The sequence below is a fragment of the Ictidomys tridecemlineatus genome, chromosome 1, assembly GCF_052094955.1.
Source record: "Ictidomys tridecemlineatus isolate mIctTri1 chromosome 1, mIctTri1.hap1, whole genome shotgun sequence".
Taxonomy (NCBI): Eukaryota; Metazoa; Chordata; class Mammalia; order Rodentia; family Sciuridae; genus Ictidomys; species Ictidomys tridecemlineatus.
In genome coordinates, this window is record NC_135477.1 from 172,178,819 (window position 1) to 172,204,887 (window position 26,069).

Sequence of the window (26,069 nt, forward strand, 5' to 3'; positions counted from 1 at the left end):
GGAGACATTAGGTAAACTATCCCATGCACAATAGCCTCAAAAAAATAAAATACTTGGAAGTGAATCTGAAAAAAAAGAAGTGAAGGGCATCTACAGTGAAAACTACAGAACACTAAAGAAAGAAATTGAAGAAGATCTTAGAAAATGGAAAAAATCTTCCATCTCCTTGCATAGGCAGAATTAACAGTGCCAAAATGGCTGTGCTACCAAAAGCGCTATGCAGATTTAATGCAATTCCTATTAAAATCATTTTCAAAATTAAATTAAACAAAAAAAAATAAAATCATGTTCATCACAGTGTTGCTGAAGATTCTGATGAACTCCCCATCAAGCCCTCTGCAAAGTGGCTGGCACAGAGTAATTCTCCTCGAATAGCAATTGCCACTGATGTCATTGCCACTCTGGCTACTAAAGAGTGGGTATCTTCACCTCTCAGGAAATGTCTGCTTTATATAGCACTGCGATTACTTTACATCCTCATCAAACAAATGACACAGGTGCATTTCCAGGACAGCTCTTTAATAGTTGACATCATCCTACACTAATATCAATGATGTTTCTTCACTTAAAATCTTGGAACACAGCTTTGAGACTGGGCTATTCTGGGGGCCCATGTATTTTTATACCTCTTTTACTAAAACCCATTATGTCCTCCATAGACATTAGAGAAAACAAACAAAAACAAAAAACATCCTTTGTGAATCCAAAACAATGAAGAATAGCCAAGAAAACAAAGCGCTTAGGGACTAGGAGATAAGCTCTTCTCTCAGTAATTTAACCAGCAAATGATTAGCACACAATTGGATTTTTCTACACCATTTGAACTACTGCTTTCTAGTCACCTGGTAACTTCTCTATGACAGAGAAACAGGTACCATGCCAGGAACTCTATGCAATCTGCTGCTCTTTCTTGCCTAAAGAAGGACAAAAGGTCCCCATGCCAGTCACCTGGAAGCAAGACTCCTCTCCCCTTTGGCTCTACTTCTACCTCCATTCACTGCTCTACGGATCTGGGATCTATTTCTTTTCTTTTCCAATTTTTTAAAAAATAAAGTCCTTTCTCAATGCTTTGAGACTCAATATAGTTTAAAGACTCAGAATAAGCATATATATTCCATACTAGTATAAAATCCTGGCCTTGGTCAAGTATTTTTTGGTTTCAAGTAAGGGAAGTACTCAAACTAGATTACATCAAGAGAGCAACTTGGAAGGAAACAGGAGTTGATCACAGGAAGCCTGAGCCATCCAGACTTAAAAGCAGTGGAAGTAAACAGGTACCAGGCATCAAGGCAGCTGGTCTGCTCATTTGTCCTGTCTGACTGAAGCCCTGTCTACGTTCCTCCCTGCTGCTGTCCTTTGTCATTTTCGCCTCTTTCTCTAGGTTATAGCCCCCAGCTTATTCCTTCTCTACGCAAGCAAAAAGGAAGCACGAACAGAATCCCGAAATACCAATTCCAGAATCCTGGAAGAAGAATAGGAATTAAACCACTTGAGTCAAATATGCTCTGGATCCAATAATTTAGGATTTATGTGACACAGATACAGTGTCAGTGCCACCACCCACCCTCAGCCCTGCTCTGGAGGTAGACAGCATACTTTGCATAGTGTGGTGTGGACTGAGAGGATGGCGACTATGTCTACAGTCCTGTTCTTCATTTTGAAAGGATTCATTGAGGAACCACATTTTTTTTTCTAAAATGATTTTTTTTCAATTTTTATTACCTCAGGGAGAATATAAAGAGGATAACTCCTGCCAAACAATGACAAACCTTTTCATATTTCAAAAGCAAATGAAGACACCCGGGAGGCTTCCTATAGGGCTAGCCAAATCTCAACAATGAATTAATTGGGTTAAAACAGAACCATCCAGGCTCTCTTCCTGCAGATATGCTCAGCAGACCCTTCACTTCCTTTGCTTTTGTAGACAGGTGTGCTGATGGTATGGAAAATTCAAGGACACATTCCAATAAGTGTTGGCTTCCTCCAGACACCCCTTAACTCTACCCACCCCCGTGTACAGGTGCATTTTTTTTAATAGGTGTAACTTGGATCTTTTTTAGAAGCAGCCAGCATATTAGTTGAGAGCAGCTCTACAGTACCATACCCTGTAGCTTAATCACTGGTTAATAAATGATTTGGGGGGTTCTGCTAGTGTCAGGCACTATGCTCTGTCTAATGACACAGAAGTGTACAACTATAGCCCCTGTCCATCAAGACGGCATGATTATGTGGAAGGGAACAAACAAATTATTAAGATGCAGAAAATGAATTTGAGAATGGAGGAAGTCCAGGGTGATTTATCAGAAAGTTTTCTGTACAGATGCCTGAAGATGTTCTGGAGGTTGAAGTAGAAAGAAAAGAGTTAATGGAGATAAAAGCAGGTCATTGAGGAATATATTTATTAAGCAAATGCTTATGTGCCCTACTTGGTGCCACACACTGGGCATATAATGGCAAGTAGTTCTATCTCTGAATTTGTAGTGTAATGGGAAATCCCAAGAGTGCTCAAAATGTCAGATATAAATGGTGATGAGTACCAGGAAGGACAAGTATAAGGGGAAGTGACCTTGTCATAGGACAGGAATAATTTATTTCTGCTTATTCAGCCAAAAGAACATTAGATCAAGGGGCAAAGAAAGGGGAAGGAGAGATATTTGTGAGATCAGTATGTGGGGGAATGGTCTTTGCAGAACTTGATTGTGCAGCCCCATATTTCATATTAAAAACAAAACAAAACAAACAAACTTGGCTTAAATGTAAGAGCAACCAGCTTCCAAAGAGGGTTAGGCAGAGAAGGAATATGATTGCATTTGATTTTAACAGGTCCCACTGGATGCTATGGAGAGCAGATTGGTACTGGGAGTAAGGATTTAGGACAGCAAAAATAATTTAGGGGTGAGGTGTGAGAGTGGAGGGAAACAAGAGGAGATCAGAGCATATTGCAATGATATAGGAGGACATGTGCCCCCCAGGCAGCAATGATACCACAACATTCATTCCTTCTAGATTCACCAGGGCTTTTCATTTACAAATCCAACCAAATGACATTCAATGCTCTCCTTCTACCAAATCAATTCATCTGAGCAAATGTGGCTTTAGAAGAAAAGCTAGAGCCTAAAAAAAGAATACCTTTGATGATAAACCTCAGGAAATAGCTAATACCAAGTGATCTGTCTAGATCTTATTAAAAAAAAAGGAAAGAAATTTGTGGAGACTTTTTATCCCTTTCTTTTCATTTCATGCCAAGCCTTGCCATTATAATTATGATTCATTTCGTAAGATAAGCATTTCCAGAAAGTAATCTCATATTTGTACTTGCATTAATTATTCCCATCACCGTTATCTTGAAAACACTTCACCAAAATGTTTGAACTTTCTCTTTCCTTTATTTCAGCTTGTTTCTCAAGAAGCCAGGGAAAGTGCCAAATGAACAGCATTTCTCAACTAAATGAATTATTTAGGCATTGTATTCTCTATGACTTACCATGGCAGGAAGTTGAGCTCAGTGCCAGAATTCTTCCAAAATCAATGTGTTCCACATTCATGGACATGTTTAAGCAGAGTCTGGAAGATTACTTGATGAAGGTACAGTGAATGCACAAGAAAAAAAAAATGACCTTAAAAAGTCCCTCCCAACCATTCCTCCTGTGATTTATTGTCAGGGTGCTACACGCAAAGATCCATCTTTATTATAGTTTGTAGGCTTCATGAATCTTAAGAAACTGAAATTTATTTTTTCATGCTTAGAGTTATTTGTCTTCACTTGCAGAATCTTACATGGCTATTGTGCTCATCTTATCTATCTGATTTCTCCAAATTGGATTTTATTTACTGAGAATCAGATGAGGGTTACTTTTGAATTACTCTAATGTGTACTTGCCAATGAAGATTTCAGGGCGTGTTAACTTCTATTTGTCCAAAATCATGCTTCTGGATGGGACCTCAGTCTCTTTGTTTTTTAAGAGGAGGGAACTGAATGTTTTGGGTTTTGAATACAGAGAGTAGCTGATGTAAATATTCTTCTCTCTCTCTCTCTCTTTTTCTTTGTTGTATCCTCATATACCCCAGCATGTAGGAAGGGAGTAGATTTTAGAGACAGACATGAGTAAAACTCAGCTCTGACAATTACTGTTTAGTCTTGGGCAAGTCATTGAACCTCAGAAGTCTCCATTTTTTTTATCTCTTAAAATGCAGATGTAGTACTTAACTAGTTTTTAAGAATTGTACATAATTTATGAATAATGCTCGACTCAAAGTAGACATTCAGAATGGAAACCATTATTCCTTTACCCACCAAGATACAGAGGTCACATTTCCATTTCTTCTCTGCTCACTTCTCTCTAGGTCTCGTGTTGCCTGGGGTCATCCTTTGACACTTTGTCTCCTCTGGTTACCTCACTGCAATTCTGACTAGGACAAGATGGGCAAGGTGAGGACTTGGGATGAAAATCTGAGTGGGAAAGGCTGCTTTGGGGGTGATTTAATCCTGCAGCTGGGAGGGCATGGGCCTCTTCCCTTTCTTGTGCTCCTTTCCCAGAACCCAAGGCCCAGGAGTTCATCCCCAGAAAGTCTTATGATTCAGTACCTTTCAATGGATGTGTCCTCTTCCATTCTTTGTGAATAAAGACTCTAAGAAGTGATTCTCCAAGCAACTAATATAAATTAAAAAGTGAATGTAAAGAGAGAGCCAGCAAGAAAGGCAATATGTGAATATCTGGGTCTCTTTCCCACTCCTCCCCCTGCCCCCAGCCTAACCCTCCCCACATGCACACATGCTTCCTTAGTTCCAGAACAGCCTTGGGGTTCAGCATAGGAGGGAACGGCATCCAAACAAATTGGACTAGGAAGCAGCGTTTCAAAACTCTTAGTCTATGGCTCTTGATAACAGAGGCCTCACTCTCTAAATGATATTCTCATGTAGAATTTAAATCAACTGTTTTTTTTTTTTCTAACTTAAACACAGTCAACACCCAATTTCCTGCACTGATGGAGAGAATAATTTATAGCTGATGTTGGAATATGTTGCATAATGGGTGTTAGGCTCCTGAAGATATTCTTTTCCAATTACATTTGGCTGAAGGCAGCACCGTAGAATGGAATGTGCAGCAGGCTCGGTGTCAGAGTGTCTGAGTGATTATTTTGTGCACACAGTTTGCAGGATCTAACATTTGACCTTGAGATGACAATTCATTTTTCTAAGATCCTCAGCTTTCCTTTGAGAGTATTGATGAATATTTAGAGAAATATGCCTAATTGGAAAGAGAGCCTCAAACATTTTAATCTGAGTGTCCCCAGCATTTACTATTGAGTGTGGCACATGGTACATGTTCATTTAATGCTTATTAAATGAAAGATTTGCTTTTGACTCTGTCAAAGACTAGTTGTAGAATTTGAGTCAAAAAAAAAGATCTCAGTTTCTTTTGCTGTTTAATGGAGATTAGAAACTTTTCTTGATTATTATTATTAATAGTAGCAGGTAAACCTTACACATCACATACCTTACCTCAGGGATTACTTCATCTCTTTTGTTTATGGGGTAGCAGTCTATTGGCTCCATTTTGTGGGTGAGACATTGAAGGTCAAAAATTTAAATAAATTGTTCTACCCGGGGAAAGTAATTGTATAAGAAAGAGCTCTGGTAATGTGCTCAACTTTTCAAATTGGAGATCTACCTAAGTGGCTTTTCAGTCTGTGATCACATGATCTCTGATAAGAGTTAAAAGATAATCACAAGCTGGCTTAGTATCCCCCAGAAAAACTCTTCAGAAGGATTATTGCAGCAGGAGAGAGCAGGTTCAGATGAGGATAGCTAGGATCCTCCTCTCCTGCTGCAGTCACTTGGCCTATCCCAAGACATTTAAACATGGGAGTCACCTGGGACAGGTGAGGCTCATGGAAGGAAAGCAAGACAGGTAAGAGAAGACCATGAGTAACTGTAGAGAAAGCAGGGCAGGAGAAACTGAGAGGCATGACAGCTGGAAGAACCCCCTGCGGTTCTTCACTGTATTCTTGAGACCTTGAGCAAATGTCTGAACCTCTCTGAATCTTCCTTTATTCCTTTAAATAAATAATAATAGAACTGATCTCCCTCAGTGGTTTTAGGTGTGATGAGATGATAGATAAAGCATTTAGCTCAATCAAGGCTGGGCCCTTAACAAGTGCTTCAGTAAATATTAGCAAATTATCTACCTGTGGAGCGTCCAGACTACATTTATGTCTCTGTGCATGAACGAGGGACTTTGCTTAGACCTGTCAGTAAAAGGCACGCTTCCCTAAGCTCATTTCTCTCTGTTCTACTTTGCCTGACAGTGGCTTTTGTGGAGTAATATCTGAGTCAGTCCTCTCTGGTTTCTGGCCAATGATGCAGCCTAACATAAAAGGTCATCTCTCAGGATCACATCACTGCCATGTGCAGTTGGTGACAACAAGTTAAATTAGATGATCGTGATACCTCATCTTAACTACGGAAGATGCTAAGGAAATCAGGTCTGCACAGTGTGTGTGGCCCCCGCTGTTTGCCAAGCAGGTCAGCGCCCCCCACTTTCCTCCCACTCCCCCACCCTGCTCACCCTGTAGTTTTCCTTTGAATTTTTCCCTCAGAGACTTGACTAACTGGATTTTGAATACAAACATGTATTATAGCAACACAGACAGAAACAGATAAAAATTCTCCTCCGAGGTGTGACTGTGAGGGAATAAAGCAGATACACGGAATTATCAGAGGAGTAAAGAAAGAAGAGTGATATATCTTCAAATGTCAAATCTCTAAGAGCAAAGATCAGCCCAAGAAACCCACTGCCTTACAGATGCGGGGCTGTGTGCAATCTGAATGCCCTCCCTTTCTCAGCATTCAGCGTCATTTTTCAGCAGTCATCTGATACCGTCTGAGGTTCCATCCTTCACAGCTGCAGAAAATCTATCAGTTTCTCTCCTTTACCCTTTCAGGTTGTTGTGCAGATCCTCTGGGAATGATAATGCATTGCTGAGGTCCATTCTGGTGTCTTTTGTCTCCTCTCACTCTGTCACTCTATTGCATGTTCCACTAATGGTCACCTCTTCCTGCAAAAGTCCTTCTAGCCTCCCACATGAACCAGTTATATGTCCTTTTCCCAAACATGGCTAATCCCAGGTTATGGTGCTTACCCAATATTTTAAACTGTAGACCTAAGTATAACATTTAGGAAATTAAATGCAGAAATGGAACACTTCAACTTTTTCAACTTTTTCAGCAGTTATATTTTATCATATATCACTGTTCCTGGGACCCATTGATTTCTGAAAGAAAGGGAGTTCATCCCTGCCTGGCCTGGTACACTTTCACAGATATGCATGTTGTATGAGATTTTCACTATTAAGACCAAAAGCACCTTATACAAACGACTTAAAGGAGTAAAGTTTTATTTTGATTCACTGTTTCTGAGGTATCAGTCCATCATTGGCTGACTCCACTGCTGGAGCATCATGGCGAAAGGACAAGGTGGAGAAAAGCTACTCAGTTCATGATACCTGGAAGAAAAGAGAGAGCAGTGACATGGCAGAGGGGCTGGGGAGAAGGCTATGCTTTCTGGGACACAACTCAAGGACCCACTTCCTCCAACTAGTTCCCACCTCCAAATACTCCCTTCAAAGTATTAATCCATCAAGTGGATTAATCCACTGATAAAGTTAGGGTCCTCGTGATCCATTGATTTCCCCAAAGCCCTAACTCTGGATATTGCTGCCTTAGAGACCATACCTTTAAGTACATGGGACTTTGGGAGACATTCCATTTCCAAATTATGACATACATACTGCCCCTTTCTTACCCTTCACCATGTCCGTACTTCACTACAGACAAAGGAAGCAGAAATAAACATCTAGATTACCCCCTGTAGAAATATATTCTGCCACTGATGCAGATTGTATTTTCAACTCCTCATATCTGTGCTTCTTTATTCTGGTGTAGGCACTTGGCTTAACTTTGCAAAACCAAGATGTTTGCAATGGTAATTCCCGATGCCCCACAAAAATGATACACAACTCAAGGTCAATGTCACTGGCATTCCTTCCCAGGATAGACTCAACCAGTAGGAATCCTTTTCCATTTCTGGAAGAGGTGATTGTCAATGTTCATACACTATCGAGATTAATCTTGGGTTGAGGGGGAAGTCAGATCTTTGATTTATTTTCCCTCCAAATAGTGTAATTCCTCAACTCTGCTTCTTTCACCTTAGAAGGGAATAATGCAGCTCTAATTAGAAATGACAGGAGCATATTAAGCATTTTAATTCTTTTTTCTTAACATTCATTAGTTCTATTGTAGGGAGAGAGAGAGAGAGAGAGAGAGAGAGAGAGAGAGAGAGAGAGAGAGAGAGAGAGAGAGAGATAGATATGAAGAGAAACAGAGAGACAGAGAGAACCTGCCCTGAGAGGCTACCCCTTCAACTTTCCCACATACGCAGCTGTGAGTTAAATGTCATGGTGCCACTCACATAGATGCCATTCAGCTTATTTTTATCTAGTGCCTCTTACACAAATTGTTGTAAGTGTTTTACAATGAGAAGATAAGAAATAAGGTGAAGGTGGTTGATGGATTGGGAACAGTTATTTCTGGGCAAACAAAAATGTCCAAGCAATTTATAGAATGGGAGAGAGACCAAAAGTCTAAATGATGGGTGATTTTGGAGAGCTCTCCTGGTAGGAGCTGTGCTTATATCATTGTTAGGGTAGATAAGAGTCCAAAAATGTAAGTGAAAATACCTATGATAATTATGTGTTTTAGATGCACTTGAAAGTCATCAGAAAGTCACATCAAAAAATGCAATGAAGAAATATAAAGTGTTATGAGAAAGGTAAGAGTTTATTAAGAATAAAACTGTTTCTGAAAGGGACTCCATTAAGTATGAATCACTGGAAATCATCAGTGAAGAGTTTGTGTCTGTACGTAGAAATCCTGCTTGGCCCTGTGGCTCGAAATTCATCTGGGGCAGAGATTCAGACCAAAGATAGGCCTTACATAAGAGAAAATGTACCACTAAAGATTGCTGTCATTTACCAAGCCAGACTCAAAAAAGGAGGAGCTATGAAAAGAAACATAAAAGAATAATGTCCCAGAGGTAAAACCATCAATTCCAGAGCTTAGGGAAGTATAAAGTCCACAAAGCCCACTCATAAAGCAGAGGGGCAGCCTTTCTGAATGCTTTTATGCCCTGCTGGTCAATCTGCTACCTGGAAGCCACTTAAGGGGAGCAGAGTAGGAAAAAGATGCAACTGGACCCACTTCTATCTTGCTTCCTTCGCCTAGGAAGGGTTGTCCTATATTGTAATGGAAATGTGTTGGGCACAATTGTGCTGAATACCAGGCACTGTGCTGAGGTCTTCTCAGTTATCATCTCTAAGCTGAGCCTTCATGCTACATGCATTTTATAAGTGAAGAATAAGATGCAGATGCTTACTTGCTATTGTTGGTGGAACTGGGAGCAATCAGGACATTTTTTGGAGTACTTGCTTACCAATTCTAACTAATGACATACCAGGAATTCATTTTTGGCAACTGGAATTCAGTCATAGGGCTTATCTTCAGTTCTCAGAATATGCTGTGGACTGTGTAGCAGTGTGGATGTCAGATTTCAGTCTGTTGTGTCTCTGTCATATGTGATTTAGTCAGTTTTTAAGGAGTTATTTAACTTTTCTAGCCTGACTTTTCCTTATCTGTAAAATTAGTTTTGCTTATGTTGATCGGTATAAGGGTTAAATATTGCTGTGTCTGTAAAAGCCCTTTGACTACAACTACCAGCTCTGTGTATCATTATTTGGCAGAATAATGCACGATTTGGCCATAAATAGAAACTTTGTTCTTCTTTTGTTCTAACAAATCTCCAATGAATATAATGTCTTAATCAGAATGCAAAAATAGGAAAATCTAGAGAAATACAAACTGACTCAAAGTCACTTACTAAGTGAAATGTATCATATGGATCCTAGAAACCTTTAATACTTGGGAAATCCAGTCCCATACATCATAGGGACAACTGTCAAGGACTCAGGTGTTTTGTCTTTTTCCATCAACATTTATATCTTCTAGACATTCACCTAATTCTTTCCTTCGAATGATCAGTATCTCTGTCCATTCACCTATATGTACAGGGCTGAGTTTGGTGGCAACGGAAACCTCTGACGTCTACATAATCTTCCTTTTTTTGCTGCCCCCCACCAATTTCTAGGTTGTAGTTCTACCTTCCCAGGAGAGATCTTGTGAAGGGCCCAGGTTAGTTCAGGTATACATCTGTGTTCAAACAGCTTCAGGGTCAAGGTATATAAGTGTATTTTTTTTTTTCGAGGCTGTGATGGGATATTTTACAAGGAAGGAAATACAGAGGAGGAAGAGAAAGTTCACATCTCAAGGTAGGCAGGGTTCCTTTCTTGAGAAAAGCTTGAAGTATTTGATATGGAGTACCTCTCCATCTTCAAACATTCCTTTAGAATTCAAGAAATAAAGAAATACTGATTTGTCCCAATATTATTCAGGCATAACGGGATTTAATTATGCCACTGAGAAGAGACTCTTTGTCATTTGAGGACATGATAAGACATTTAGGATAACAGACATTGTCGTTTTATTTTGCAGCAATCTCCCCCAGCTCCCATACATACTCTCTGCTCCCCCCGCCCCCAGGTAACTTCTGTAGCTATAACCTCCTCCAATATGGAGAATTCTCCTTTTGGGTTACTAGAACCCCACAGATAGGGAGCTCAAAGGCGGAAATGTAGTTTCACCAATTCTTCTGACACCTGTAGAGAAATCACTGCTCCAGCTTTGATTTAATCTCCAAGAACAATAAAGCCCTAACATTTAGAATTGATAAGTGAGTGATTCTGCAAGGATCATAAAATCCTTTTGTCTCCATTGGCAAGTCCATTATTTAAAATAGGACAATCGCTATGGTGTTTAAAAGTTGAGTTCTGCTCCAGGACATGGGCTTTTTGCCAAGATGGAGCTAAGTGCAATAACTTAGAGGAGGCTAATAACTGTGAAATGTTATTACATTATTTGGACATTGCTCTGAGAGCGACTAATAGCAGTGACTTTAATGTGTGAACTGCCAGGCTACAAAAGCGAGTGGAACTAGGTTTCTATCCATCAGTAACTCCCTGGGATAGCAGACCTCATTCAGCCGCCCTGCGTGTGAGCCTCATCACAATCTGCAGGCTCTTGGACTGCCCTAAAAAACTACCACATCCTTGTTCTCATCTCACTGTTTTCCTTGGCAGAAACACCATGGATTCTTTCTGTACTTAAAAGGGTTGAGATGGATGGAACTGAATCTTTGAAATGCTTAAGAAAAAAAAGAAAAACCTGTGGGCTGCTGTTCTGAAAAAGGAAGGTAGGGGTGAGAAACAGTCAGAATGTCACAATATACACTGTTTGGGCCAATGACCCAACCCCATTCTCTCTGTCAGTAACTGCAAGTGGCCCCTGGCAGAACACATCTGGGCCTGGGGAAAGCCTGGGCAAACTGGGCTTCACATTCTCTCCTTCGAGAGTTGACAACTAGTTTTCAAAGTTGTCAGGTTCTTTTGGTGCTTGAATTCAGACAACATTTAAACTTGGGAGCAGTGGGGCTGTCCTTATGAAGACATTTGCGGGACATCAGAAAAGATGAGGAAATGAGAGAAGAAGCTGAAAGAGAAGTAAAGAAGTGAGTTTGTAAATTCCCAGAGAGAGGGAGAATGGCCACCCTACTTTCTGAACGCTTCTGCTCTGTTATTGTAATGGATTTCCTGACTTTGGTTTTCGGAGGTAACCTTAAAAATGACAACAGTAGCAAATCCTAAACTAGTCACATGTGAGTTAGTGTAAATGGCTTTCTGTTATTGGTACCCAAATGGTTGAAAGCAAGTATATAAGCCAAATGGAGAAAGAATGTGGAAATAAAAAGACTGTTGGAAAAGACATTTTATTAGGTTTTTTTTTTTTTGAGAGAGAGAGAGAGAGGGAATTTTAATATTTATTTTTTAGTTTTTGGTGGACACAACATCTTTGTTGGTATGTGGTGCTGAGGATCGAACCCGGGCCGCACGCATGCCAGGTGAGCGCGCTACCGCTTGAGCTATATCCCCAGCCCATTTTATTAGGTTTTGAGAGTTTAGTATTTATTTTACTTTTTTTTTCTTGGTCCATTTTTTTCTTTGTTTGGACAAGGCTTAAATTTTTCTCTTCTCGAGGATAGAATGTTGAATGAAATAATTTTTTGAGTTTCCTTTACTAACATGGTGTTAGTCAAGTTATGACTTTGGGGAGACAAAATTATTAAGCCAAGCTGAAATTTTTTTTTCTTAAAATGAACTTTGTATGGAGTGTATTTTTACCTCGGCACTCATTGAAAATGAGAATGTGAGAAACTTTCTCAAAACACAGTCCCATCTTACCTACAGCAAACATAGTCCTGGGAAGGTATCATTTCACACAGTGTGACTACTTTTGTTGGCTGGCCCCAGATAGATGTTATTCTTTGCAGTGAGTTTGAAAATATAAACTAGAACATCTACTCCATAATAAAAAAAAAAAAAACAGAATTAAGAGAGTATGCATCAGGGGCTGGAATTGTGGTTCAGTTGTAGCATGGTTGTATACCCGGGGCAGTGGGTTCGATCCTCAGCACCACATAAATAAAAAATAAATAAATAAAATAAAGTAATTGTTTCCACCTACAACTAAAAAAGAAAATTTTTAAAAAAGAGTATGCATCAGAGTAGATACACTGAAGATGGAATTACTGCTTCTAAAACACAAATAGAAGCAACATTGATATTGGTGTGTTTCTCATGCAAAATCAGACAGTTTTCAGGTGAGGTAATAAAAAGCTATCAATTATCAGCACCAACATGGAGGAGAGATATAGCTGGTGAAGGCTGTTTGTTTGTTTGTTTCCCCATAGAGGGAGTGGTTAAAGAAATTTAAAGAATTTTAAAAAAATCCCTTTGGTATAATATTAAGTCAGTATAGACTACGTTATCTCTGAGGAATAGCAATATTTGTTGTCACGAGAGATAACTAGTAAAAGAAACCAACCTGGCTGAGGCTGGGTATTGGTATGTCTGATCTGGAATGGTGGGACTTGCATTTACCCTTTCAATGATCCTTAGAAATCTCCCGCCATGTTGAAGGAGCAGATGAGAACATCATAAATATTTTTCTGAAGGCTTAAGCACTTTCAGGGTGAAATCAAAAACCAAGAGTCAAATTTCCTGAGGGAAGAAGATGAGTCTTCAGCCACATGAGGCTGTGGAAATGAGGTGATGGAGTACGGAGAGAGAAGAATGGGGTGAAAGGTGCTGACATGACTGTATTTACTGTGGGCCTCTGGGTTGTGGGGGGGCAGCCCATCACATTCCTTGAGGAAGAAAGGAACAGGTAAGAAATTTTCTGTAATAACTTCCTGAGATTTTTCTCATCCCATAAATTGTATATCTATGTTGGAGACTCAGATGAAATATAGTGACAGGGAAAGGCCTGATTTGATAAATTCTCTTTCCTTTAAATTGAGGATTCTTCAAATTCCATGTGCATACAAATCACCCAGGGACCTTGGGAAAATGCAGATTATGATTTAGCAGATCTGGAGCTGGGTCCCAAGTTTTTCATTTAGATGGTACTGGGGCTATAGTTTTGGGGACCACACTTGAGAGAACAAGTCTTTCCACTGTGAAGTGCCTCATAGATACTGATGTACACAGTGAGATTTCAAAGCAGAATCACCTATGTTTACTCACAAGACGGAGAATTCCACAGACTGAGAGACAAAGAGAAAAGCCCAGATGCAAAGGAATGTAAAACTAAATTACGGATTTGCCATCTCCTTGCTATGTCCATGAAAAGAGAAGATTCAAGTTGCCAAAATAAGGGATAAAAGAAGGGCATTACTATCACCTCTGCATAAATATAAAGAACTGTAAGAGAATATAATATGCATTTGTATGCCAACAAATGAAATGTCCTTGATGAAATGGAAATATCTTTAGAAAGACTTCAACTACAAAAACCAATTCTATAAAAAAATGAATATTCTCAGTAACAAGAATAGAACAAGCAGAGAAATTGAATTATTAATCAAAATCTTCCTATAAGGAAAGCCCAGGACTACACAGTGGTGCATCCCTACAATCCCAGTGGCTCAGCAGGCTAAGGCAGGAGATCACATGTTCAAGACAAGACTTAGCAAATTAACAAGGTCCCAAGCAACTGAGCAAGACCCTGTCTCAAAATAAACATTAAAAAGGGCTGGGGATGTGGCTCAGTAATTAAGTGCCCCTGGGTTCGATTCCTAATGCCACAATAAAATAAAATAAAATAAAGAAAAGCCCGGGACTAATGGCTTCACTGGTGAGTTCCACCAAATATTTAATTAATAAAATAATTAATTCTAGGTCTTACAAACTTTTCCCAAAAGTTGAAAACAGGAAGAATCCTTCTATCTCATTCTGAGAGGATGCTACTAACTTAATACCAAGGTATATAGAAAATTCACAAGAAAAGAAAATTAATATTTCTTAGGAATATAAATGCAAAAATCCTCAAGGAAACACTAACAAGTCATACTGAATGACAAATAAGTAGGGTTATACACCATGAACAAATGGGATGTATCCACTTGTTCATTTAACATACAAAAATCAATCCACGTAAAAAAAATCAATGAGTGTAATATACTATATTGATAGAATAAAGAGGGAAAACACATGATTGGTTCAGTCGATACTAAAAAAGGCACTTGTCAAAATCTAACACCCTTTCATTGTAAAAACATCAACAACTTAGGAATAGAAAAGAACTTCCCCTAGTCTGATAAAACACATCCTTGGAAAACCCAACCACAGCTAAGATCATACTTCAGGATAAAAGACTGAATGCTTTCCCTTTGAGATCAAGAATAATCCAAGGACATTTGGGCTCACTACTTACATAACCAACATTGCAGTGGAGATCTTAGCCAGAGTGATTAATGGAGAAATTAAATAAAAGACAGTTACAGTATGAAGAAAAAAGTAAAATTATTCCTATTCACAGATAACATGTTTCATATAAAAGACTCTAAGAAATATAGTAAAAATCAGCACTAGCAAATAATTTCAGAAAGATTTCAAGAAACAAAATATGCAACATACAATGTAGGAAATCAATACATAAAGTCAATTATATACACTAGAACAATTTGAAATGAAATTATAAAAGTAATTCGACTTACAATAGCAATAAAAAGAATAACTAAAAAACTATAGCAGAAGGGGAAAATTGGTACACTGATAACTACAAAAAGCTTTTGAAAGAAATTAAGTATAAATTAATGGAATGACATCCCATGTTCATTGAAAGAACACAATATTATTAAGACAGCAACAATCCTCACACTTATAATACAGATTCAGTGCAGTGTCAATTAAAATTCCACAGGACTTTTTGAAGAAACTGACAAGCTTATTCTATAAATTATGTTGGAATTCAAGCTTATTCTATAAATTATGTTGGAATTCAAGGGTTGCAGAAGAGTCAAACAATCTTGAAAAAGAAGAAGATTGGAAGATTCAGATGTCCTGATTTTTGAAACCTTCAGAATGTTGGTACTGCAATCAGGCAAAACACAGATCAATGGTATAGAATTGAGAGTCCAGAAATAAACCCTTTATTTGTGGTCAATTAATTTTTGAAAAGTGTTTTAACCTAAGTCTGTGGATAAAGCATAATCTCTTCAACAAAAGGTTATGACACAATTGGATTTCCTCATGGATATGAATGAAGCTGGACCCCTTTCTCACATCGTATATAAAACTCAGTAAAAAGTAGATGAGAAACATAAATATCAGAGTTAAACTATAAACTTTTTAAGTAAAAAAAATGGAAATAAATACTTTGATCTTGGATTAGGTGATGCTTCTTAGATATGATACAAGAAGCACATGGGACAAAATAAAAATAGATAAAAACTTAATTGAAATAAAATAATTTGTAATTCAAAGAACACAAAGAAGAAAATATTGCAAACCATATATTTAACAAGAGACTTGTTAAAGAATACATTCAGAATTTTGATAATAAAAAAGCAAATAACCAAACTAGAGAATGATTAAAGAATTTGAATAAATATTTCTTCACAAAAGAAAAAAAATTGACCAATAAGGACATAAAGAATCATTTCAGCTGGGCCCAGTGGCACACACCTGTCCATCAGCTCGGGAAGCTGAGGCAGAAAGCTTTCAAGTTCAAAGCCAGCCTCAGCAAAAGAAAGGTGCTAAGCAACTCAGTGAGACCCCGTTTCTAAATAAAATACAAAAAGGCTTGGGATGTGGCTTAGTGGTTGAGTGCCCCTGAGTTTAATCCGCAGTTACTCTCCTACCCCCCCCCCCAAAAAAAAAGAACCATTTTCTACCGACTCTTGAGATTTCTATAATGATAAAGGCAGACAAATAATTCTCAATGAGTATGTAAAGAAATTGGAAATGTCATTTGTTTCTGATGGTACTATAAACAGTGAAGTCACAATGGAAAACCATTTGGTCATATCTCAATTTATGAAGCACCGAATCTCCATAAATATACATTCAAGAGAATTACAACATGTTCATATAAAAATCTGTGGATGCACATAACATCATTCATTATTCATAATAGCTCCCAAAGTCAAAATAACAGAAATGTCCATCACTTGTTCAATGGATGAACATAATGTAGTTCATCCATACAGTGGAATATTGTTCACTTGAGAAAGAAATGAAGTACTGATCCATGCTGCAATCTGAATAATCCTTGAAAACATTATGCTAAGTGAAAGAAATCAGTCACAAAGACTACCGACTGAGTTTATGTGAAATATGAGCAAGTGAGTCAAGAGAAATAAGTAAATTAGTAATTATGAGGAATAAGTGGGAAGGAGGGTTCCGGAATAAGGATTGACTGCTATGAATACAGCTTGTTTTAGGGGAAAGGAGAACTAAACATTGTGATAGTGATGATGGTGGTACAAGTCAGTGAACTGGCAAAAGTCTGTTGAACTGTATATTTACTTCAAAAGGGTAAATTTAATGGTAAGTGAATGATATCTCAATAAAACTGAAAAAATATACACAGCGTTTCACAAAATTGCATAAGTAGTCGAAAATATTACTGCCAACAGATAGTTGATAATGTCATTGACAGAACTGAAATCTGTTGGAATGTTAAAATAAGATCAACTTCTTTAGGCTATTGACAAGACTATTTGTTTACATTTCATATTGAATTGGACCTGGAATTTGTCCCAAACTTCTTTACACTCCTGAGACTATTCTCTGATAGATGAGGGAAAGGACAGATCAGCTTCTTCACTCATGAAATTACTGCATGAGACCTGCAGTCTCCATGAAGTCAATATCCAACTTTTTATCGGGTAGATTGGCTCTATTTTTGACCAGAGGAGCCATGCCCCGTGGATTAGTTAGCATAGGGGAAGGAAACTGCTATGCTGTGAAAAAAATGTTTGTGAGGGCCTGGGAGGCGACTTTAGTATAGTAGTTCATTTTCCCCCTTGCACGTGTCTATCCTCAACTACTACAGAATAAGTTTTACCTCCAAAAAGACTGATTTCTCTGTCTGTCTAGCATATTCACTCCTGGATTTATCTCTACTTGTTTCTTCTGAGAACTCTTGAGTGAAGGTAGAATTTATTCTGCAGTAGTTGAACTATGTTTTGCGCAAGAGTTCATCTCATGACAATCCTGAGTACTCTCCTAGGCAATCTCAACTTATGAATATCTTACTTAGTTCCTTAAAAACTCACAGAGGAGATGACAACATCCAACGAACAGCATATTTGATTTCTAAATAGTACGTGCGTGTAACCAAAAATTCCACAAAGTAAATGTCAAGAGAGACTTCACATGCTAACACACTTCGAGGATTTGGCAGACAGTTAATGGTTTAATGGTTATGATAATTTCCATTTCTGAATATTTTTATTGAAAAAGAGTTTCCCTTTCTCTTTGCATTCTTCAGAAGTAAATTGACATGCAGATATTCTGGAATTACTGCATTTCAAATCAACAGTAGAAATTCTCAATTGAATAGATTTTCCTGATGAATTATTATATTAGCTTTATTTTTAGGACATACCTAAAAAAATAAATAGATTTAGTGTATAAGTGTATTATCAGCAGTGCCTCTCTGAATGGGAGTTTAAAAATAAAGTTGAAAACGTGTTAGATAAATAATGGGGACAGCAGAATATTTTTCCATATATAATTTTTTAAATAATATTTTACCATAAATTATTACATGATCTTCATTCAAAATGTTACATGATGGAGTCCCAAACTTACTTCTCTGGTAACTGGAATTTTATATCTTTCAGCCAATACCTTTTCTGCCCCCAACCCACCTCAGCCCCTGGTAGCCACCACTCTACTTCCTGCTTCTATGAGTTGAACTGTTTCAGATTCCACCTATAAGTGAGACCATGTGGTATTTACCTTTCTATGCCTATTTCAATTAGCAAAATACCTTCCAGAGGCATCTGTATTAGTGCAAATGATAGGATTTCTTTCTTTTTGTAGTTGAATAATATTCCATTGTGTATTCCACATTTTCTCAATCCATTTGTCCTTGGTAATAGATGTGTCAATTTTATATGCTGACTTCTGTGACTAGTGCTACAAAGAAACCAAGAAGGCAGATATCTTCAACACACTGATTTCATTAATACTCAAGAATAATCATTATGGTTTAATACAAGGAGTCCCCCCAAAGCTCATGAGTGAGAGAACATGAGAAGGTTCAGAAGTGAAATGATTTGGTTATGAGAGCCTTACCTAATCAGAGCATTAATCTACTCATATGGGTTAACTGGGTGGTATGTAAGCGGGTAGGGTTTGGCTGGAGGAGGTGGATCACTGGAGCTGTGTTTTGGGAGTACATATTTTGTTCCCCTAGTGAGGATCTTGATATCTCTCTCTCTCTCTCTCTCTCTCTCTCTCTCTCTCTCTCTCTCTCTCTCTCTCTCTCTCTCTCTCTCTCCACCTCACCCTTTTGACATAAGCTCTTCCTCACCCTGGACCCAGAGCTTTGGATTTGGCTGTCTGTGGACTAAGCATGAGCACCAAATAAAATTTTCCTCCTCTAAAATGGTTCTTGTCAGGAATTTTGGTTACAGCAATGAAAAAGCTGACTAAAACAGCAATCCTCTCCCTCCCATTTTCATATTCAATAGGTTACACATACCATTGCTGTTGCCCAAACTTTCCTGTCCCACGTGTCCTCCCCCAAACTGCCACCCCCATCTCAAGCAATGCATGGTCTGTTTGCTCCTGTTTAAATCCCCGAGCCAGCTTATGTTTGTACTAGATTTCTTTGTTTAACTTCTTTCCACTTATGTCCTGGTGTTGGCACAAATAAAGAGGGCCCTGAGACTGATTTGAAAAGAAAGATTTGTTCTTTTTTTGGATCTAGACATGAAGAAGCTGAGAATATCCAGCTGATAGGCAAGGATGTTAGAAAACAGAGAACATATAACATCCTATAGTTCTTTTAGGGTAGCAATTATTCTCTCCCATCGATGGGGTGGTGGAGTATTCTGAAGTGCGATAACTTGCTCATGATGCATTTAAAGTAGCCGTTGGTCACACTAAGAGACTTACTGGGAGACCACATGCACTGACTTTAGAAAGAGCCTGATTCTTTCTTTGTTACTGACTCATGCTGTGAAAGTATGCAGTCCCATGTAAAATATTTCAATATTTCCCACAGTTCATGATATAACTGGAAACCATAGATATATATGCTAGGAGGTTTACTGAGAGAGATATATAAAACTGAGTTTCAAAGACCTTCAATGACTTATCCAAGTTTTGTTACCTAGGAAACAGAAGAATTTGAGTCTCTGATATTGGATTCAAAAGTCTATGCTTGGGCTCGGGTGGTGGCTCAGTGGTAGAGTGCTTGCCTAGCACACATGAGGCCCAGGGTTTGTTCCCCAGCACCACTTAAAAATAAATAAAAAATAATAAAGGTATTAAAAATGACACTCCTTTCTTTTTAAAGTCTAAGCTCATGAAATTCTAAAGGCGGACTCTGCTTTCAGAACCATTTAGTCCATTTTCAATGGCAAATTGAATACTCCAGAAATGATAAACAGCTAGTACATGGTCGTATGATAAGTGAATAGCAAATCTGAAAGAATTATCACCTAACTTAAACCAGGGATATAACACTAGGGTATGAGATGTCTATTTTGTTCTACAAATTATTTTCATGTGTGAGTCTTCTTTCCTTTCCTCAACATTTCAGATTGTTGAGGGAAGTATTGTTAGATCCTTCCTTCCTGAGTCCTTCCTCCATGATGTGTAGCTGAAATCATCCAGGCATAACTGACAGAACATTAATTTGAATTTCCATAGTTTATTACAATCTGGGTTCTCAGTCTTGACATTTTTAACCTTTTGGTCCCTATCATTCTTGGGTTTGTATGGAGGGATGAGGGTGAAGCTGTCCTGTGCATTATAGACTATTTGGCAGCGTATAGGGATTTTACCCACTAAATGGATGCCTGTAGCACCTTCCCTGGTTACAAGACTAATTGTCACCTGTGTGTGACCTCCTCCAATTGAAAACCCCTGTTTTCAGCTTGCAATGGGTTATCAAAATGTTTGCCTTTTTTTTTTTTTGAAACTAACTCAAGTTCTTTGGCAACCCTATCATGCCAGTTGTTTCAATGTTGTCATTCCATACAGTGACAATCTGGGAGGCTAAGAACAGCTGAGGTCAATTGACCTACATAGATTCATAGTTTTTCTTCTGCTTAGTTCCCACAAGAAGAGTTAATTATATACGAGATTCTGCATAATATTAATGAACTTTCACAATCTTTTAAGGAAGATTTCTTTTGTACTCTAGAATCCTCAAGTTTATATGTTCCAAGATCTCACTACTTCTTCTTCAATTATGCAAGGTGGGCATTTTGCTATCCATTTTACAGGTGAGGACCGAGGCTGAGACAGATGAATTAAGGTGGTCCAAACCAGGGATTATAAAGTTGTTCAATTATAAAGTTGTTCAATTATTGAATGTTCCTATGTATTTCAAAAGAGCAAATACTATCTTTTTGTTTGTTTTAGTTCATCCCTTTATCCCTAGTACCTAATACAGTATGTGAACATAGTAGGTACTTCATAAGTAATGAAGGAAGGGAAAAGAGAGCAAAGAAGAAAAATTGAGACCCAAACCCAATTCTGTCTGATTTCATAATTTACCCTTTCTTCTTTGCCATCCTATTTTACCATTCCAATATTCCCCAGGATTATTGGCTAGGTCCCAGTGACCTGGAAGGTCACTTAGGATTGGAGAAGGTTCAAGAATGGAGGAGATGGAGACAGGACAGCAGAAGCAACTTGGATACTCTCCATTCGGCCTGGCAGCCATGGAGGTCGCACAGCATGTTCAATGGAGTGGGTCCAAGTACAGAGTGAATCATCATTTGAGTTTGCACAAGATGAATTCCATTCAAAATGCAGATGGCTTTACAGCAAACCTGTACTCCACTCCCGGGGATAGACGGGTCGTGCTCCTCTCATCTGGTTTCTATCCTGTTGGTAGTGAGGATACATGCAAGGGCTCCACACTCTGCATCCCCTTGATCTCAAACTGTTGCTTGCAAACTTATTTCTCCATCTTCTTTTCTGATAGATTCTCACTGCTGTTGAGGACAGCTGCTCACACAATATGCCTAAGACAGCATTCCTGGCAGGCTCTTTCTCACAAAACCAGTCTTGTTTATGGTCTTTCCAGCCAACTGCATGCTCTAAAGCTCACCCAGTCTTCAAAATAAGGAGAAAACAAGTGCTTGTAGGTGTGAATACAGGTCAAAATTAGTGAGATAAAAACACCATTGTGACCATCAAAATCTCAAGTTAACAGAGCAATAATGACAGGAGCAGCAGAAACTCTTGGAACATCTCAAAATGCTTCAAAACAGCCAACTGTTGGTGAAGACCACTGAGTTAGTGGTAGTTCCAGTTTTTTTCTAGCCTAGTCACTCAAACCAATGAAATTAGACTGCTAATGGATCAAGTCAAACTAGGTAAAGCATAAAAAAGGAATTTATTGGCTCATGCAACTGTAAAGTCCTAGGCTTTTGTAAATAGTTGAATGTAGACACTGAACAGTGCCCTTGGGAATCTCTGTGTCTTCCAAAAAATAGATCTCTCTCCCAAATTCCATATCAGCCTCCTGCAAAAGAGCTCTACATAGCCTGTGGATGACATGTCCACCCCAGCACAAATCATGAGTGCAGAGGGACTGGCCAATTGCTTCACAAAGCTCATTCTGACAGTGGAAAAACATAGAAGCTTGACTGAAGCCAAGAACAACTGTAGGAGACTCCTGAGTGTCCTACTCCCTTATTCAGTCCAAAGGGAAGTAGGCAGTTGAGTTGGGTCACATGGCTTCATTCAAAGAGATTCCCACACACCACAGCCCTTCCACCCAGGACCCTTGCTTTTGGAAGAGTTTCCTCCACTCTTTGTTATTAAAATTGAGTCTCTTCTCTAGTCACTTCCTGTGGTTGTTATGTCAGAGGTAAGTTTATTTCTTACTTTGTTTTCTTGCTCCTAGGCCCACTCATTTACACATAGTGGATATCTTTTTATTGGATCAACTGGCTTGTCCTTTTCAGTGAAACAAAATTTAAGGTCACAAGAAGTTCAACAAATTGGAGGCTAAGAGCTAGCTTCTTTTGTTTCTTATCATGTTGTTTGAGAGAAAGAAACTTGATTTTTTTTTTGATTTCTCATCTTTCAGGTCAACGGAAACATAACAGATTCATCAGATATTCCTTTATTAAAGTACATAAAAGCCATCAATTAAAGGACCCACAACTCAGTGCTATTCCATTTTCTTTTGATATTGGACACAGACTTGTAGTTTTGATTAACCGTTTTCTGTATTGGGCTTTAATAAATATCTATGAACACTAGAAAATTTATGAATACTTAAATATTTACAAAAAAAGAATAAGTGTTCGTCACTGTTAGCACAGTTAGCAAAACTGAAGATGAGAAAGCTGAAGTTGTTGAGGAAGGCTTTGGAGGTCATAAGAAAAGAAGTTGGGAGGCTACTTTATATCAGATCTGTCTGGCTCTCAGCCCAACCAATGGGCTCTCAGGACATCACATTGTTAATACATGAGGCACCATGTCCTTCATCATTTGTGAAAGATGTCTTTCAGTTGGCTGGGTCTTATTAAGACAACTAAGTGAAGGGCCTCTTAAATAAGGGATGCTCTGTACATTTTTGGCGAGTTTGGGGAATAACATTCATCCAAAACTTCAGGCTCCACAACCTGAATCTCTCCTGTTGTTTTTCCCTTCTTATCACTCTAGTTTAATGAATGTGTGAATTAATTCCATAGCAATATGATAATTGGAAATAAAATTTGAGCTAGTTTAATGCTACTCTGCTCTTCCATTAAAAGCAAGAGAGGCAATAATTAAATATCTCAGAGAATAGGATATAGCACAAATACATTTGGGGGATTGTTAAAAAAAACATGAAGTTTTAAGTTTTTATTCCAGAGACCATAATTTGGTAGATAAGGGAGGGAGCTGCCCAGGTGATTGAGATGTGAGTGATCCACCAGCAGTGAATATTTTGGAAAACCCTGGTCTAGAAACTCAAGATTTAACTTGATTCTAGCTAGTTGTTTTTTTGTGTTTGTGTGTGTTTGTTTGTTTTGGGTACTGGGAATTAAACTCAGGAGCAATCAAACACTGAGTCACAGTGTTTTTTTATATTTTATTTGGAGACAGAGTCTCTCTGAGTTGCTTAGGGTCTCTCTAAGTCACTGAGGCTGGGTTTGAACTAGCCATCTTCCTGCCTCAGCCTCCCGAGTCAGTGGCATTATAGGCATGTGTCACTGGGTCCGGCTAACTTGATTCTAACTTGATGGGTTCTCCCCATGGTTAAATTGAAGATTGGAAAGTATAGTATATAGTTGCTAGAACAAAATGAATGAGATGACATGTTGATAACAGACTGAATCAAGCGCCAAGGGTCAATAAAGTTCTCAATTTATATGATTGTGGGATTTCTTCTGAATGAATTATAACAGTAATCAAAGTCTATTTCCCCGGTTTCTACCATTTTTCAGAAACCCAAGGTTGTCTTTGGATACTTGTACATAATAATTGTTGGAGGAAGCACAATAAACTGCACTGATTGACAAAGGCAGCCATGTTGATCATTCATGAGTAGGAAGAGAAAATCAAAGAACTTAGCCAGTGGTAATTTAAAATAACACAAGTTTTTTTTTATGTCCTTCAGGAAAGGTCACTTTGGAGTATTGGTTCAAATATAAAATGCCTGCCATTTCATTGATTTCAATTCTGTTTAAACTGGTATCCAGAAATGTATCTATTTTTATTTTTGTCCCTTCTTAGTTCACAAAAAAAAGAAATAAAAATGGTTTGATCTAACAGTGAAATAAAAGCAAAATAAAATGGTTGTCTTTTAATACATAACAAATTGGAAAATGGTTTAAACAAAATTTTAACAGCTCAGAGAATTTGGTAAGCAGTATCCTGATTACACAGATGATAAAAAATGTGGTGATGCATGTACCATTCTTAAAATACTCAGATAAGTTGACTTGGCAAGTCCCTTTATAACCAAGTATTCCAAATGAATGTCAATATTAACTTGTTTAGGACTTATTTTCAAAAGCTAAAGAATGATCCTCTTCAGAGTTTGTCATGAAGGAAGGGTCTATGGAAAAAATTCATTAAAAGTAGCTCAGGTCCAATGCTCCAAATAACCAGTCCTAAGCCAACATAAGGCTGGACTTCAGACACTGCCATGTCAGAAAGTTGGTATAGTTTGCCTCATCACAAATCACAAACACTGTTGTGGCAAATGCTGTCACAGTAACTATTACATCACATAGCAGAAAAAAATATGAATTTCTAATTTTCAGATTTTAAAGATGGGATTTTGGCAGGAATTTATCCAGAAATCATCTCATTCTAGATCATAAGCTCTTCAAGGTCCTGGGAAAAAAACTGAAGCTATCCCCCTCAGTTTATGGCTTCCACCAGGTTACAAATAGAAGGTGCTGGAGATGCTATTGATGATGATACAAGGTTATGTTTACTGATTATTTCAGTGTCGGAAATTCCACATTTACTCTTGGCGGTAAATTTTGAGACTGTTAAAGGCAGAAGATGCCTTAAAGAAGATGTCTGACCAAACTTTTTCTTTTGTTTGCTTAAATTCATTGCCACTTATGAAGGTTTCTCAAACAACTGATTAGCATTCTCTTAGCAATGAAATCTACCCTATAGAAATTCAACTGCAAAGCTGGCCAAAACTTTACGTCTCTGAATCACACTCTCTTAGTTCCTCACTCATTATGGCATGTACTGCAGAGCTTCAGTCTTTCCTTCTGGGCTTCTTCTATCTTTTTTCATTCCCTTCATAACATCCTGATGCCAACATATGGCTCTAAAGAGAAGCGCAGGCCCTACTGTACCTGGAGTGGCCAGGTAGACAGTGTAGGTGCCTAGTGGCTTTGCACACAGTCAACATGGCCCTTGGCTATTCACAGTCTGAGAAAACTGTCTAGCATCCATCTCTCTTGAGCAAATGGATGAAGGGTTAAAAGCAAAAGTAGACAGAGGAGAGGGGCCCAAAGGATTTCCTCCCATTACGTATACAAGGTCCTCAGACTTCAGATCATTTCATTTACATTTTTTTTTTGCTTTACAATAATTTTCTACAATATTAATTGCAACAATAATATTCATTCAGCAGAAAGTATATTTTGAAATTTGACCAACTCCTGTGCCACTGTCTTGTGATACTCAGCAGCAAATTTGATTCACAGCATCCAATCAACCACATGAGTAGGAGGGGGTAAAAGACCACCACCCCGCAGTGTTGTTAGGCTGTGATGTTTGGTAGGTTAGTAATATGTACGCGTAAATAAATTCTCTGTTTTGTTTTAAGCCAGTTTGAGTTAGGCTTCTGTTATTTGCTCTTTGAAGAGCCTTAAGTAATACAGAGATTATAAAAAGCC

General features: G+C 38.2%; 1 long non-coding RNA gene across 2 annotated transcripts in view; it reads left to right on the forward strand.

Moving 5' to 3' along the window:
* The window catches only part of LOC144366600 (uncharacterized), a 94,868-nt gene that overhangs the window by 64,613 nt on the left and 4,186 nt on the right, over positions 1–26,069 (forward strand). Inside the window, exons 1-2 of one of the 2 annotated variants that reach the window (XR_013425675.1) lie at positions 3,411–3,585; positions 4,345–4,429. This is a non-coding gene — a long non-coding RNA (uncharacterized LOC144366600). Of the gene's footprint in view, positions 1–3,410; positions 3,586–4,344; positions 4,430–26,069 lie in introns of those variants that run through there. The other variant, XR_013425676.1, reaches the window with a different exon arrangement.